Source organism: Hyperoodon ampullatus (assembly GCF_949752795.1).
Source record: "Hyperoodon ampullatus genome assembly, chromosome: 5".
Taxonomy (NCBI): Eukaryota; Metazoa; Chordata; class Mammalia; order Artiodactyla; family Ziphiidae; genus Hyperoodon; species Hyperoodon ampullatus.
This window is the reverse complement of record NC_136918.1, coordinates 80,181,526-80,198,478: the sequence shown is the minus strand read 5'-3', so window position 1 is coordinate 80,198,478 and position 16,953 is coordinate 80,181,526. Positions and strand designations below refer to the sequence as shown.

Sequence of the window (16,953 nt, the reverse complement as noted above, 5' to 3'; positions counted from 1 at the left end):
CCCTGTCATCTGGTGACTTATATGCTCATATTCCTCAGGGAGAAGTCCAATCCCATCCTTGTAGCCTGGCCAGCTTGGCAATAAGCCCAGACTCATCTTATTACATCCTGATTCTGCTCTTTCTCTCCAGAGTCATAGCACATTGACCCTAGGCATTTTTGTTAATTTCCCAACTCTAATTCACCTTGAGTTACAAATGGATGATGGAAGATCACATGGTTTCCTTCATTTCAATTATAAAGAGAGAACATGAAGGGGCTTTTATTCTTGCACTCACTCTGTGCTCCCCACATGTTCCTCTGGCTCAGTTGTGTGGGTGGAGAGTATGGTTGAAATCATGCCCCACATGCCCCCAGGCTCTCAGCATAGGCTCTGTTTCTCCTCCGGGTTCCTCTCCCAACCCTTCTGAAGGCTTGTCTTTCTTTCTCTGGCATCCTTTTAGTCTGAACTCATATAAACTATTAATGAGCAAGGCAGAGTTATCCGATTTTTACAACTTGAAGGATAGAGGTTTATAAGAAAACAAGCCATGATTATGGAAGGTGCCATGAATATCACGTTCTACACTGATGCTATTGAATTGGCCTTTATTAAAAACCAATTATAATTCTTCTGGGGTCAGGACTGCTAAAAATATTAGGAATTAACTTGGAAATTCTATGCTTTCATTATCCTCACTTTCCCTAGTTATTTGTTTTCAGTGAGAAAATCTGACATATCTTAAGAAATGTTGTTTTTGCCATAGGCCATAAACTTAATTTTCAGCTACTGCACCTTGGAAACCCAAGATACTCGGAATATTATTTATATTGAGAAAAAAAAGATATTATTTTAATCTATCAAGGTTACTTTATAGTAATTAGGTCAGCTTGAATAAACCTACATTTTCTTCCTCTTTTTTTTATTGATGATGAAATTATGAGAACTATAGTATTCCATGATTATGTATTTAGATATTGTACTATCAAAAAGCACCAATAAGGGAGAAATAATCAAATGAAACAGATAAATAGGAGAAAATTCTATCCCCCTTCTCTCTCCCCTACTTTTTTGGCTATTTGTAATAGTCCTCCTAACTAGAAGTAGAATTCAAACTCCCTGGACATTAGTGGAACTGTTTATGTTCAAACTCCTCCCTAAGTGAAGATTTTGTGTTCTGAGTCATTGTGTTCTTAGGCTTTGGTCCAAAGTGACTTCATTTTCTGCCTGCTGGGATTTGAGTGACTGCTAATGTAAGGGCGGCAGATTCATGAGCCAAAGATGCCTTTTTTGTGACTCATGTTAAATAGGACTGAACTATGTGTTAAGATGCCCATCAAGCATCTCCAACATTTCAATCACGTTTTGCAGAATTCTATTTGGCTCAACCACGGAGTTAATTAAAATGTACATTACAGATCTGATACACTTAACAATGAATTGGCATTGGAAAGGCATAGGAAGAGCTACAAAAACTCTAAAAACAACAATTCTCAGAGAATAGTTCCCAACCTCATATTAAACACATCAAAATTAATTTCAGCTGCTTCAAAAATTTGGCCTGTGAGTTAGTTCAGGACTTGTTTTTGATTTTTTTAAATTGGTTTGAATAGAATGGCAAAAACAAATCTAGGGTTTCAAGATGGAAATGAAGAGTTTACTAACCATAAGCCTGTCCATTAAGAATGATGCACCATCTTACTACTAACATCAAGCCTTCCGGTAATTGATACCACTGTGAACCAGAAGGTCAACATTCCTGGGAGAGCCTGAGCTTGAAGAAAATTGGCACTTGAAAGTTATCTCTCAAGTCATTTACTCCAGCCTTCAGGAAGGAAAAAAGATAATCCAAGATGTGCAAAATAAAAAAAAACTTTGTAGAAGGTTATTTGTTGCAACAGTATTTATCATTGCGAGAAATTGGAAACAGTCAAATAGCCAAAAAGAGAATCCTCCTTTAAACAAATTATGATATGGTCACACAGTGGAATACTATACAATTATAAAATAATGTTATGTTGTAGTAATATTGAATTTCATCAGAAAATTTTATGATATATTAAACTAATTATTATATGTATTAAGAGAAAAAAAGCAGGTTAAAAAATAAGACTCCAAAAGTTAATCATGGCCATCTCTAAGGCAATGCCAGAAAAACCTGAATTTTTTTCCCTCTGCCTCTTTCTATACTCAAAGAAAAGAGAAATAAATGCCTCAAAAAGACATTTCATTTGCAAAATCTGCTGTGAAATGGTGCATATGTTAATCTCTTATTTTTAAATTAGAACTCTCAAATTACTTGGCTTTTTAGAGTGAATCTACTTCTTATATTTCTCATCAATAAAGAATAATAGCTGTCAGTTCCTGTCATATTTGGAAGTTTTCTGCTCTTTACTTATGTGATGCTTTGGGGAAATTAAATTTCAGTGTGCCAAAGTCAACAGAAATGGTCTTAATTTTATTTCTGTGAAGCCTCTTTAAAAGTTGTTAGGTGGCTTTAATAGGTCATTAAATTGGTCAAGAGGCCTGAAATAAAACAGTCCTTTATTACTGCAAAAACCTCCACAGACAAACACCACCCTCAAAACAATATGCAAACCCTAGAAACTGAAAAGAAGGCATACATACTAAGCCAGGGTGCTCCTGCATGGAGAGCACAGATCAAGCTGCCTGACTGTAGATGGAGAATTGAGGCCTTGACCAGTAAGACTGTGCACTGGGGAAAGATCAGGCCTTAGGTCAATGCACTCTTTTGTGGAAGGATCCCTGTCCGTGGCAGTTTCACAGCACAAATGAGAATGACTCATGTTTAGATGGGAAATTCCATTAAACCCTATTATCCAAGATGGTCAGGAAACTAAAGTGTTATTGTATTAGCTACTCCCGAATTGAGACACATGTATTTAAAAACTGCAAAATCTCAATCTCATTTCCCTTTCTGTCTCTCTGTCTCTCTCTCTCTCACACACATATACATCCCCCAGTGGAAAGAGGGACAGATTTTAGGAGCGTGACTTATAGCAATAGTTGGAATTCTCAGTGTTCCTTCCTGTTATATCTTTCTTCTTATGACCTGGACCTCTTCCTTTTCTCCCTGGCACTCTTATTTCTACATATTTCATCTACCTCCTGCACTAACCCAATTGCGTAAAGGATAATGGGGAAGCCTTTCTTATGCTTCCAGGCTTAGGTTGCCTGGGTTGCACGCTCTAGGGAAGAAGATAGCAGAAAATCCAGCAACAGATATGTGGCTGGTTGGCTTAGAGGGTGAGATGCAGGAGACGGCAGTTGCTTGGTACCATGGGGATAAAGAGAACCAGGTCAAAGGAGGGGGACAGTAAAGTGAGGAAGAGTAGAGAGAGACCAGAGGGAAAGGGTTAATGGTGTGTACACTATCAGGGCACCAAGCACGGCAGAGGCAGGGAGGAAAGTGAGGTAGGAGCGGTCTGGGGTGGAGAACTGCTGAAGAAGAGATGGGCAGGAAGCCTGGTTGGCAAAGCAAAAGTTCTTTCAATGGAGGTCTGTGGATTATAAATAGTTTTAGTTTTGTGTGTCTGAAAATATCTTTATTTTTCTTCATCACTCAAATTGTGGTTTGGCTGAATATAATAGTCTAAGTTGAAAGTTTTGTTCATTCAGCATTTTGAAGACTGCTTTCTCTATTGTTTTGTAGTATTTAATGTTGCTGCTGAGAAGTCTGATAATCTGTGGGGTTTTTTTTAATAATAATCTGTGGTGGGTTTTTTTGGCACATTTAAGATTTCCTTTTATTCTTTATGTTCTAAGTCTCATGACAACATTCCTAGGTGGGGATTTATTTTTATTTATCCTTTCGTTACTAAGAGTGAACTTTCAATCTGAGGATTTATGTCTTTCTTTTGCTCTGGAGAATTCTCAGCCATTACTTTTATGTGAAGCAACTTATGCTGTCATTCTTTTCATTCTCTTTTTCTGAGACTCATATTATATGCCTGTAACCACTCTTTTGTATATTTAAACTCTTTGTCTCTCCATGTTAAATTTGGGGTGAATTCCTCAATGTGAGCTTTCCAGTAACCAGTACTTTCTTCACTGAGTCTAGAGCTCATTCTGTCTATTAAGTAATTTTAAAATTTCGAGGGGCTACTTGAAGAGTAGTTCTATTTGGTCATTTTGCATATCCAGCTGTTTTTGATTCATTTATGCCTGTTTTTGTTCCATAATAGCTGCTTCTTTTTATAGCTTTTTATTCTCTTATTTATCTCTTTGAGCTTCCTTGTTTTAACCATTTTGTTACACTCATTATATATTCATTACAATTAATTTCCTTCTGGAGTGAATTCATGTTCTGATTTCATATTTTATTGACTTCATTTTTTTAGGATTAGATTTCATGGCTATTGGAATTTTGATTTGCAAGCTAATTTTGAGTTGAAATGTTTTTATTGTTGTTTGTTTTCAGTCTCTTTTTTTTTCTTTCCTCCTTTCCTGTGTCTACTTCTCCAAATTCATTGGTTTTGTGATTGTCTCTTCACTTGGCCCCCTGGAATTCTGTTTCAGAACCAGATTCTATAAAGGCTGTTCAGGGCTCTTGGCCATGGTGATGTCAGAGATACCTCAGGTCCAGTCACCAGGCCAACATGTGGCTTGGTTCTTTTCCTGCTTTCAAGGTTGGATCTGTGTCCTCTCACCTTCCTAGCTACCTAGACTCTCCTAACTCATAGCTTAGACAGTTTCTGGCTAAGGTGATGATCCTAATTGAGGTCCCTTGTCCCAAGTGGAGTAGACTTCCAGTCACACAGCCTTTACCACCTAATTCTGGACCTGGAGACTGGCAGGTCCATGGCTTTAGCCTTACTCACTCTTTGGTATTCTGTTGTTTTTTTTCTCATCCTTGGAGACAGCAATCTTTTTTTTTTCCCCCTTGAACTCTGCAATGTTATTTTAATTTTCTTTTTCATAGTTTATCTTTACCATGTATTTGAGGGAAGAACACCAATGCCAAAGTGTGAACTCCCTGTCCCATCTTATTAGAAGTCCAGCAGTTGTTTTGAAAAATCTCCCTTGCCAAACTTTCAATTTTCTGTGACAAAGTGATCATTAATTAGAACATAGGCCATGGGTTGTAATGTTTAAGGTATGAATGGGAATTTTTGTAATTAGCAAAGTTAGAATGACTTGCTGATTCTAAAAATAATAGAGTAAGATTTTCTTTGTCAAGGGTTAAACTATTGTTATAGAATCTAGAGCTCGGTACCTGAATTGATTTGAAAATTCTCTGGTCCCTCAGGACCTAAAATCCAGAAAAAGCTAAGTATATTCTCTTAAGATCTTGAGGAAGATATATAATCATGGGATTTTAGAGTTCAAAGGAACATCAAAGATCACATATTGTAGACCTCTCACTTTTGGACCTGGAAAAGGAGACACATAGAGAAAGCTTTTGCTCAAGGTTACATGGTATTCTGGTAGCAAAGCTAGAGCCTGAGTAATTGGGTTCTCCTAGGTTTGTATTTCTCCAACAAAGTTGTCTATAGCATATATCAGGAGTGATAGAACTAGGATACTTGATAAATGAGTTCTACCGCGATGCTTAATTATTTACAAAGTAGAGGCATTTCACAGAACAAATCACATCCAGGTTTCATAAGGTCTCAATTTCAATCTACTGTGCTTTTTTCAAATACAAATATGTGCATACCAGCATTTCTTGCTTCAGATAGAAAGCAGTTAGCCAGGATGCTCCTTATTCTATCTCTCACATGGTCATATTGTGTCCAATTTAGATAAATAAAAGAGAATAAAAAATAAGAATAGAAATGAAAATAGAAGTATTGTGGGGACTTCCCTGGTGACGCAGTGGTTAAGAATCCGCCTGCTAATGCAGGGGACACGGGTTCGAGCCCTGGTCCAGGAAGATCCCACATGCCACGAAGCGACTAAGCCTGTGCACCACAACTACTGAGCCTGCGCTCTACAGACTGTGAGCCACAACTACTGAGACCATATGCCACAACTACTGAAGCCGGTGCGCCTAGAGCCCGTGCTCCACAACAAGTGAAGCCACCGCAATGAGAAGCCCACGTACTGCAAGAAAGAGTAGCCCCCGCTCACCGCAACTAGAGAAAGCCCGCACACAGCAACAAAGACCCAACACACACAAAAATAAATAAATAATAAAATAAATTTATAGAAAAAAAAGAAGTATTGTGTATTTCAGGGTCCACACTTACAAGCATCAGAACCTGACTCTAGCTGATTAAACAGAAAAATAACTTATTACTAGGGTTTTGTGTAGCTCACAAAATCGTTGGGAAGGCTAGAATCAGGCCTGAGAATAAGCTTCCAGAAACAGGGCCCCAAACTTTAGAAGTAGCCTGCTGAGAAAACCACTACTGTTTCAAGCATTGAGCAATGAATGCTATAGTGAACTAGTTGCTTAGAGGAACTTGGCTTTACTGAAACTACAACTGCCACTAGCATCAGTGCTATTTCTGTGTAGAATACACCATGCTTTGAATGACAACTGCTGGAATTGTGCAGTGTGTTGGTACTCCTCCAGTCATGGGAGATCAGGTGTAATCCTACCAATTCTGAAAGCCAGTCACCTCTCTTGCCATCCTGAGTAGCAAAATATGCAAAGCTTCTTTCTTCAAGCAGGAATCTGCTGTGCTTTGTTATGTCTAATTGATGTACTACAGCCCACACCTCAAGCTAGCTGCAAATGAGGGGCTGGGGAAGCTAGTTTTCTGTTTTCTATTTTGTAGAGCCAGGGCTCTGAACATGGAAGCTTCCCCAAATGGCTTAACAATGATCAGGTACCAAGCAACTAGAAAGTTTGCCAATGTTTTCTACATTTAATAAATTAAAATTGGTAAACAAACAAAGAAGCGGAAGTGTTCATGGGGGTGCATGGGGACAATCCATTGTGCTAGATATTCTCCGTTTACTCCTCTAAATCCATTTTTCATCCTTCTCCACCCTGCACTGTGCCACGAGAGGCTGACTTATGTGTACTTCATCAACCAGCTTCCTTGCCTTCTGCCTCCAGTTAGGTTTGGCCAGTGGGAGGGGCTGGCGGAAGATGGGAAGGTAGCAGAAGGGCAAGGTTTGGGCATTTAGTACCCCAGTTCCCTCCTGGCTGAGGTGCAGGTTGTTTCTCTCCCTGTTGGGTGACCCTCTCCTACAGCTGGAGTTCTGGCCATCACTCCTTTCTCCTGTCCGTCCAGGTTCAGTGGTTCCCACCATTGCTAGCTGCGGCACTTACCCACCCCTTGTGACTTCCCTATCCTCTCCACACCTTGTAAATAGCTTCTTTAAACTCTCCCCAATTATCCTATTTGTATGTTTTATCAGTTCCCTGCCATGATCCCAAATAACAAATACATCCATCCCCACTGTGACACATGCCTGACCTTATTTTCTCATCTCACCAGTAAAATTCCAGAATATATTTCCTTTTGTTTTCTTCTCAAACCCAAATCACTGATTAATTGAATTAGATGAAGACAGTATTTAAAACACAACAGTAGGAGAAACATATCATTAAGGTTTCAAAATTTATTTTCTATAGCGATAGCCAAGTTCTTTTCATTCCTGGTCATGCATCATAAAAACACTTAAAAATTCATGAACTTGGGGCTCCGTTTCAGACCAGGAGGGAGACCAAGTCATATATATCTTTTTAAGAAGTATATCAGCTGATTCTGAGACAAATCACAGATAGATGCTAGGGAAGAAGGATTCACTGAAACAACACAAAGCGATAAAAACTGCTCCCACCTTTCCACATATTCCAATGGACATATTTCCTCCTTTGAGAGTATCACAACTCTGAGAAAGCTAAAATTAGTACCCTGAGTGGATTTTTTTAACAGAGAGAAAAATTGTACCTGTCTGAATTCTCCTAAAACTCTATAAAGGGCTTTCTTGCTTAAATAGCTGTTTCCCCAGTTGTTTCTGATTGATGGATAACTTATTCCCACATTCTTACAGGTGGCTTAGCTATTTCTGTCACCTGTAACATAAAATCCTCTGCACATAAAACCTTTAGTAATATGATACAGTAAGGAATCCACTGAAATTTCCACTGTACTCTGCTTAAGAAAAAAGAACATCCCAAGAAAACAAGGTCATATAAAAGTAACAAAAGAGTCAACTGGCAGTAGAGGTACAACCACTGCCTTACATCTACTCTTAGAATCATGTATGGGATCACTGACCTCAGAATGACGGATGCGGGGCCTGCATTATCTTCAGTCTTTAAAATCTGTTTTATTATGTTCAATATTTACTAAATGTCTTTTATATGCTCAGTTCTCCTCCAAGTTTTACAGGGAATGAAAAAGTATGATCTATGGTGTGTGCCCTTAAGGAGCTTAGAATATAATGGGAACAACAGTGAAAATTATTGAAATATTAAATGCTAAATGGTATGGCATTCAACGAAGAGAAGTTCAGAGAAACCTGTTATGTCCTGTATGATACATACGTCAGTGTTTCAAATTGGTCAACAAGCTTAGACCAGTCAATCTCGGTGGATGACTCAGGTGGCAACTGTGGCCACATCTCTCTTCCCAAGGCTTCTCCTAATATGGCTTGAAATTATGTTATATTTTTAGCATCTACACTGTAGAACTGCTTCTACAATGATGATTCTAACACTAGGTTTCTTATATCCTGCACTTATGCAGTTCATGTTCTGAACCTTTAAATAAAAGTTTATACTCTTCCCTAGTCCATTATTCTGGTTGTGTGAGGCCAATTGTTCCAATTCATTAAGAGAATTTCGACCCTATTTCGATCAGTTTATTAACTTACCCTCCTAACCCTGGTCCACTGAAACTTCTACTTGGATATACCTTAATTATAAGAAATTTCATTGCACTGTGAAGTTTGTGAAACCTTGTTGTTTTTATCTCGTTTTATCATCAATGTCTCAGGGCAGTGCTCATTCTCTTTCTCACAGGGGCCCTGAAGCTCAGAGCAGCAAGGTGACTTACTAGCAAGCGCAGAGGATATGTGTCTTCAGAGTAGTGCCTTGCTGCCTTTTTTCTTTAAAATATTATATATTTTTAAAATTATCTAACTTATTTTTTAATAAAAAATTTTAAATTTATTTTTAATTTTACGGTAACATGCTAAATAACATTAACATTGCACAAAACCGAACCCCATAGATTAAGTGAACATCCCCTTTGGCCCTTCTTCCTCTAACCCCATGTTCCTCTCCAGAGGCATTCACCCAATGTGGCTTGGAATGTATTCTTCAAGACTTTTCCCATGCACTTCTTTACTCCTAGAAATAGTTCATTTTGTGGGATATCATACTGTACTTTTTTTCTGAAATTTGCCGTTTCACTTCATAATATATTTTAGAGTCCTTTCCATTTCAGCATTTACATATACTAGTCATTTTTTTATCTGATGCACAGTGTTCCATTGTAGGGATGTGTATTACTTATTTAACTTTCCTCTTGTTGATAGACATTAAACTTGCCTTTCAGTTTTGTTATTAAAAAAATACTGTAACAAATACCTTGTACCTGATTCTTTGGGTACACTTGCGGGAATTTCTCTAGGCTATGTACCTGGCAATGGAATTGAAAAGGTTTATGCTTTTCAAATGTTGATAACAAATGCGAAAATTGTCCTGCAAAAAGGGCTTCCAATGTATATTCCTGCCAATGTGTACAAGGGGAGCATTCTCCCACACTTTCAGTAACATTGATTAGTACAAATTCCTTTAATTTTTACTAACCCGAATTGCTCCAATTCCTAATGCGGCTGAGGAGCTATTTCCTTTTCTATGAATTGCTTATTCTTATTCTTTTCACAATATTCTCTTTACTCTGTTTTATAGTGTCTTCATATGCACCTTCCCAAAAAAGTGTTGAAAAGGAAAAGAACATGTACAGAGCTACACATTACAGCCTTAGAGGCCTTCCTCTATGATGGACATGGATCAATTTACAGACATTTGAATGCAATTGTCTGGTCAGCAGTGGATCCCTCTAACCAGTGTACAAACTGGGCAACAACCCTTCATCTTGTTCAAACGAATATTATGAGCATCTTTGCAAAATATCGTGCTGAAAAAAGATTAATTATGCCTGGTATTCTTACATTCTATCTATCTTTTAGCTCTATCGGAAAATAATATGAAGTTAATTCAGTGTCTTAACGCTTAGCTCACAAATGTTTATGTAATATGCATTCTAGAATATTGCAGAAAGTAATGCTAAGCTCACTCTATAGATCCCATAATCCATTTTTTCTCCTTTTAGAAAATCTGTATTTTTGCCTGGCTTAGATTTCTGGCACCTGTCCTATTTTCTATTTCCCTGAGACCTGCAAAGCCTGCATACCAGTTCTCTCTGACTCTCTCCTCATTGAGATTGGGCTTCAATTTATTCTCTGTGATATCTATTATACCCTTCTCAGTTTGAAGATCATGTTCCTTATTGGAGAAGAAAGAAGCAATTGAGTAGCTTTGCCTTTTCTCCGTTATCATTTAATAGAATCTTCTCTAAGCAGTCAGCTTATCCGTTCCTTCATCTTGCTTCAAACTGTGTGTGTGTTTTTAAAGCCCTTTCTGTGGTCCTTACCATTTAGCACTCCTCACCTCATTCTGGATTTTTGCCTTCTGTCACTTTCTTACAATGTTTTTATAACTTTTTTATTCATCTTGGTTTGTGACCTTTCTTTCATCTTTTGTATGTGTCATTTCAAAACATAGACTCATTGGAGAACTCCATGTTGGATCATATTGGCTTCTGCAGGTAATTAGTATAGTACAAAGTTTAATTTTTCTCAGTTTCACAATTAAGAAAAGCCAACGTCCTTTTTACTGCCTCTGGCCTTGGGGTTATATTTATATTTCTATGAACTTGTTGAAGTTTGTTTTCCTAAAGCCTCAATTACATGTCTATTATGATGAAAGGTTCTTTTTTTGTTTTTTTCTATTACAGATTCTAGAATGACATGATCCCTTTCTTTCTTCTTCAGGAAGGCAAGGACTGCATTTTATTTCATGTTTGTTAAAAGATTTCTATCATATAAACATCACCAACAAATCCTTCCTTGCTGGTCAGATTCAGTCTAGCATAGCAGTTCCCTTCATTCCTTCTTGTATTTTTTGAAAGAAGAAATTATTAGGAAGGCAAGTCAAGGATGTATTAAATTCTAAGATTGTTGTAGAGATTTTGAACAGCCGTCCAAGTAGTTGAAGTAAATAACAATATTACTTCCTGCCTCTGTGACATTTTTATCATTTGATATAGGGAAGCATCCTCCTGTTTAGCCTGGCATTCTTAGCATGCTCCCACAAATGACAGTACTCTCTCATTCTCATTTAATCCTCTCCATATGCTGTATACTGTACTTGTGGATTCCATACATTTGCAGTTTTAACACTATACATATATGGTGGTACTATATATCCATTTTTATCAGATATGTTTACATTGAAAAACATACCATTTCATTGCTTAAACCAGTTTCATTTCCCCAAGTCTCAGTAAGATCTATGAAATTATACTTATCTGTGAGGTGGATGCTCTGATGTACCACCCATTCCCCTTCAGGAATAAAGGAATTATTACTCAAGCTACTGGGAATGACACTGAAGCTGGTCTTCACCTGTTAGTCTCTTCGGGGACTGTCTCAGCTAGGGAGAGCTGCCTCATCTCCCAAGGCTATGCCCCTTCCAGGGTGACCTGCATCCAATGACTGACTGATGTGGGGGTAAAGGCCAGGCCTTCTTGCCTCAGTTCAAGATAGCTCTGAGGGTCATCCTCAACAAGGTTGGCTGAGACATTCCATTGAGACGGCACAGAAACTCCACCTCTCCCTCTGATCAGTTCTGCTTCTTTCCTTCCAGTTCACAGGTATTAATCCCAAGAGCACTCCCTAATAAACTTCCTGCAAGCTAATCTCTGTCTCAGTGCTTGTTTCCTGAGAAATCCAACCTGGGACAATTTGCTTATCTTAAAGTGTCAGTTATATTGTATTACCTTATACATTGAAACATGAATAATTGAGCCTTAAATATTATTCCCAGTCTGGTTCTCTGTTATTTTCTTAGAATTACTGGGCTTCTCTTTCTCCCACTGTGAATCTTTTTTCTATGTCATTCATAATAACTTCCATTCACGTGATTTAGAAGTTTCTTCTGAGCCTTTTTCTCCCTTCCCTTCAAACTTCATGTGGAGCCCTTTGGCTAGTAAGCTTTGTCCCTAAAACATTTTTTTTTTTTAAATCTTCCTAACCTGTGTCCCTTGCTTTGCCAGGAATCTGTCATTTTGGTATTATAAATCAGAGTTGAGAAGAAAAATATTGACACCATCTTCTGAGATACCTATTCCCTTCCAGTAATCTTCTTAATCCTCCAAAGGCACAACTTTCAAGTGGAAGAACTAAGATAGTGCTGGTACGTTCAGTCCTCTGCCTGTAACCCTCCCCATCCAGCAGCTCTGTGTCCACTGTCTGAGGGTTTATTGCTGAGGATTCAGTGTGAGATACTGCCTCTCACGAGAGGGCCCAGTGGGCTCTGTCCTCAGAGGTGTTCTTGGGGGCCAATGAGCCCAGTGTGTCAGTTTGGGTCCTCCAGGAAGCATAATGGGACAGAGTCAAGAGTTCAAGAGTCAAGATAAAGGGGGTGGAAGCAGGCTAGGGCAGGGAAAGGTTTCAGACTGGGAAGTAGGTCTGACACCTGTGAAAGGAGAGTAGGGAAGAAGCATAACTGGGCAGGGAAAGCTGCAGCTATGCTGCAGACCTAACCACCTTGTTTATATACAACAAATATATGGTAGCAATTCAGGCAAAAAGAGGAACAGCACCCAAGTCCTACAACATCTGCCTCAGAAAGTATGCTTTCTTGGTCTTAAATCCTTCCTCATAAAAAAATAATTTTATTATTAGTAGTGGCTAACATGTAAGTACTGATTACTATCCACGGACTATTCCGCATATCTTATAATTATACATGAACCCATTTGCTAATTACAATAAAAAACTCTATGAGGTAGGTACTATTGTTTCATCCATTTTGCAAATAGTAAAACTGAGGGAAAGAGAAGTGCAATGACTTTTCCAAGGTCATATAACCAACAAAAGGTGAAGCCAGGGTGTAGATGTAGGCATCCTGGTCCAAGCCCACCTAGGAACCCCTAGACTACACTGCCCAGTGAAAGATTCATCAAGCCTCCCTATGGTGCCTCAAGAAGACTTAAAGGAAGAGTCAAGAATAGGTGGTTACTTGATAAAATTTAAGACCAAGAAGTGTCCTGTGCCGGGTGGTGGGATCTCCTATTTGCTTCTCCCAATGGGAACCAATATTGCCATATGCCGTACCTTTTCACAAGGGCTGCTGATTCTGGGGCTTCTGAGAAGGCTCTTTTAAGACTGAAGGTTGGTTTTCCTCTAAATTGTTACTTTCCCCTCCCCCTTTCTAAGCAGCTTTGGCCTATTAGCAAAGCAATTAATACCTGGAAAGGAGTTCACTTCCCCAGTGGCATTCTACAATAATGTATTTTTTCCCACCTGTTTGCCAGGACTATTCAGTGAGTCTCTCGGTCTAGGGACCTGTGAGAAGCCTCCTGAATTCACTTTGGGTTTTGTAAATTGTTATTTCCTACCCTTAGGAAATAAGCAAAGCAGTGAATGCTTAGTAATAAATTAACATGGAAAGTACACTAATTCATTTTAGAAAGATTTTTCTACTGGAAGGTTTTTTCAGTTAACCTTCCATCTCCCATTACCCAGAAAATTAAATTAACAAGAATGTCCAATTCCCTGAGCAAGTTGGTCTCTTCGTATTTCAATGTACAACAAAGGTAATATTTACGGTCGTTAATCCAATTTTTCTCTAGAGAATCTATTCATTTGATTAATGCTTCTCCTCGCAACTCTCTCACTTATCTTGTGAATCCCTCCAATCCAGTTTTTCCTTGTCTGAGAATGGTTTAAGAATTCTGCCCTGAGTATAAGAAAATGTTCATGGAAGCGGTCCATGGAATACCTCCCACAGAGGAGCTACTCACAGGACAAGGAAATCCACATCATTTTTCTCATCATCTAAAGCAGGGTAGTTAGACATCTGTGAGGTTCTGGTTTGTGTTCCAGCACTGGATGGACAAAACTGACTGGCCACAATATTGTGTAACATATAGTAACAGCTATTAGGTTTAACTGTGAACCCAATGCCGTGTCCTTTCACCAAGTTTGTGGATGTAATATTTATAAGATTCCTCAAAGCTTGTGGAGCATTTCCTAGGTTCCAGGGAAGCTAGGACATAATCATAGTCCATGACCACCTACATTAGTTCCCCTTAGGGATAGTGTTAAAAGAGGCAGAACTACTGAATAAGAATATTCAGAGTGGGGCCCAGGCATGTGCGTTTTATAATTATTAAGCACACTGGAGTTTGAGAACCATAGGCTAGCCACTGTAAATGGTATAAGTTAAGAATCAACTGAGGGTAGAATTTTTTGCGGATATTCACAACCTGATTCTAAAATGTATATGGAAAGGCAAAGAAATTAAAATAGTAAAAATGTCACCAGCAAAGCCTGTTAACAATTCCCGGGAAATAAAAATAAAATCTGGGTAATAAAGTCTAACCTTTTCCTTTTCCTTTGTGGTTAGCCTAGTTTCACTTGCTCAGAGGGTGCTGCGTGCAGAGGCCTTGCACCTGGCACTTCAGACCAGAGTTCCTAGTGCGAAATGGTTGCGCCAACACCTCATTTGGGGGTGTGTGTGTGCAAAGATGCTGAAGCAACACTGCAGTCTGGAGCATGAGCAGCACAGTTGTGCCTGGACCCTCAAGAACTCCACCCCCATCCCTGCTGATGAGATCCCTATAAAGCAGCCCCTCCCACGGCCTTTCAGGGAGAGCAAGTGCTCTAGAGCATAAGCTTGTTACCTCTCCATTCTCTGATGAAAGAATAAAGCTTCCCTTTGCTTCTGGCCCGAACTCAGTCTCCTTCTATTGGCTCAAATGACACCATCCAGGAGGACCCTTGTTGGGATCTGACTCAAAAGGATCGGGAACAAATTATGACACCGCAGGTGGGATGGACTGTGGCCTTTTTGCCTGCACCTATCCACTAGGCTCCAGGCTCACCCTGGCTCCAGCGGGAGGATGGAGAAGGCTTTTGGAGGTTCGCAAAGGTGAGACTGGGAAGAGGCCCAGGTAATAAGGACCGCCTGACAAAACGGAATGAGGAGTTCAGGGAAAGGCACGAGGGATGCCTGAGTGAGAAAGGGTCCCAGTGTAGGTGTGCGACTGGTGAATTGACCAGTTCCAGCACTAGTCTCTCTGAAATGGGCTGGGGAGCCTGGGCTGGGGAGCCCTGTGAGCCGCTCATAAGACCAGGAACTCCTCTTTATCGGGAAGCCCTGTGAGCCGCTGACAAGAAGAGGAAACACCCACCACCTGACCTCTGCCCCCTTGTGCCTATGAGGCGAACCTTGGGTGATTCTTTATTGACCGAGGTTCCAGGGGCTCCCCTCTCCAGTGATCTGGTCAGTACCCTGTGGGAATCCCTCATGTTTTTAGCTCTCACCTGGTGAGAAGTCGGAAAACTTTTTGAACAAAAGGAGGAAAGAGAAGACCACTGCCTCAGATAGCTGTGCCACTCCCTAACGGACCAGGTAGGTCAGGAACTAATGTGGCTAAGCTGTTCTGGCCCAGAGGTGGTCCTGTCTAACTTCCTCTGGGATGTTCTGACTGAGGGGGGACTAACTATCTCAAGCACAAGCCGTTACAAATGCAAGGGGGACCCCCAGTTATATCGAGGCCATGCCATTTGGACATCTCGTATTTTGGTCTTTTGAGGAATCCATTAACAGTTTGGTGCTGGTTCCAAATTTCTTGAACTGGAAATCTTATTCGGGTCAAATCATGTGCCAAATGTGTGCCAGTAAATCACTCTAACTGCCCCCTCAGTAGTGGGAAACAAATCCAAAACAGAGCATCTAAGGTATGGGGAACCAAACGTCCACTATACCGAAGGACAGCCTGTTAGGGTGCATCCTGCAGAAGCATTCAGTCTTCTATGTAATACAGCCTGGCCCCAATACCAGCTGGGAGATGGGGAAAGTTGGCCCATCAGTAGGTCACAAACTAGTGTGACCTACCTAGGCTTCATTCGCACAGAAGGTCAGAGAAGCCTACCCCAGGAAAGAAAATAAGCCATTTTCAGTTTTGCCTCTCCTAAAACTAGAAGACAGCTTAGAGGTTTCCTGGGGATGGTCAGTTTTTGCCCTATCTGGACCCCTAACCATGGTCTAATGGCTAGGCCTCTATATGAAATGTTAAAAGGAAAAGATGATGATCCTTTTGAATGTAATTCAGAATGCCAAGGGGCCTTTCAATAATTAAAAAAGCAATTATTTCAGGCCCCTGCCCTGGTCCTCCCAGATTTAGCTAAACCCTTTGACCTTTTCATTCATGAGAGAAGAGGAATTACCCTTGGGATATTAGCTCAAAAACTGGGACCCCTTACTGGGGTGGTTGCTTATTTCTCTAAACAATTGGATCAGATTGCTAAGGGACGGCCTCCTTGCCTCTGGGCAGTAGCAGCTACTACAACCCCACTAAAGGAGGCTGAAAGTTAACGTTTGGTCAGCCAGTCATTATATGGACTTCACACCAGGTTCACACTTTAGTAACTTCTAAGGGAACAGAATGGTTATTCCCCAGAAAGTCGATTCAAGTCCAGGCTATGCTTTTAGACAACCCACTTGCTACCATGAAAACCTGACACATGCTAAATCCTGCCACCTGCTACTGTGGAGGGTAATTGTATAGAAATGGGGCCCCTGGAGCATGACTGTGTAGAAACCATACACATTATCTATTCTAGTTGCCCTGACCTAGGAAGTGATCCTTTCCCAAATGTTGAAGAGGAATTGTTCACAGAGCAGTTTTATGTGAGAGGGTAAAAGGCTAGCAGGATACGCATTAACCTCCCAGACCAAAGTCATAGAGG

The 16,953-nt window shown here is 39.9% G+C and overlaps 1 protein-coding gene across 1 annotated transcript in view; it reads right to left on the bottom strand.

The window, feature by feature from the left end:
- Positions 1 to 16,953, bottom strand: part of LOC307053780 (archaemetzincin-2-like) — a gene marked incomplete at both ends in the record, with an annotated part of 65,781 nt that overhangs the window by 37,563 nt on the left and 11,265 nt on the right.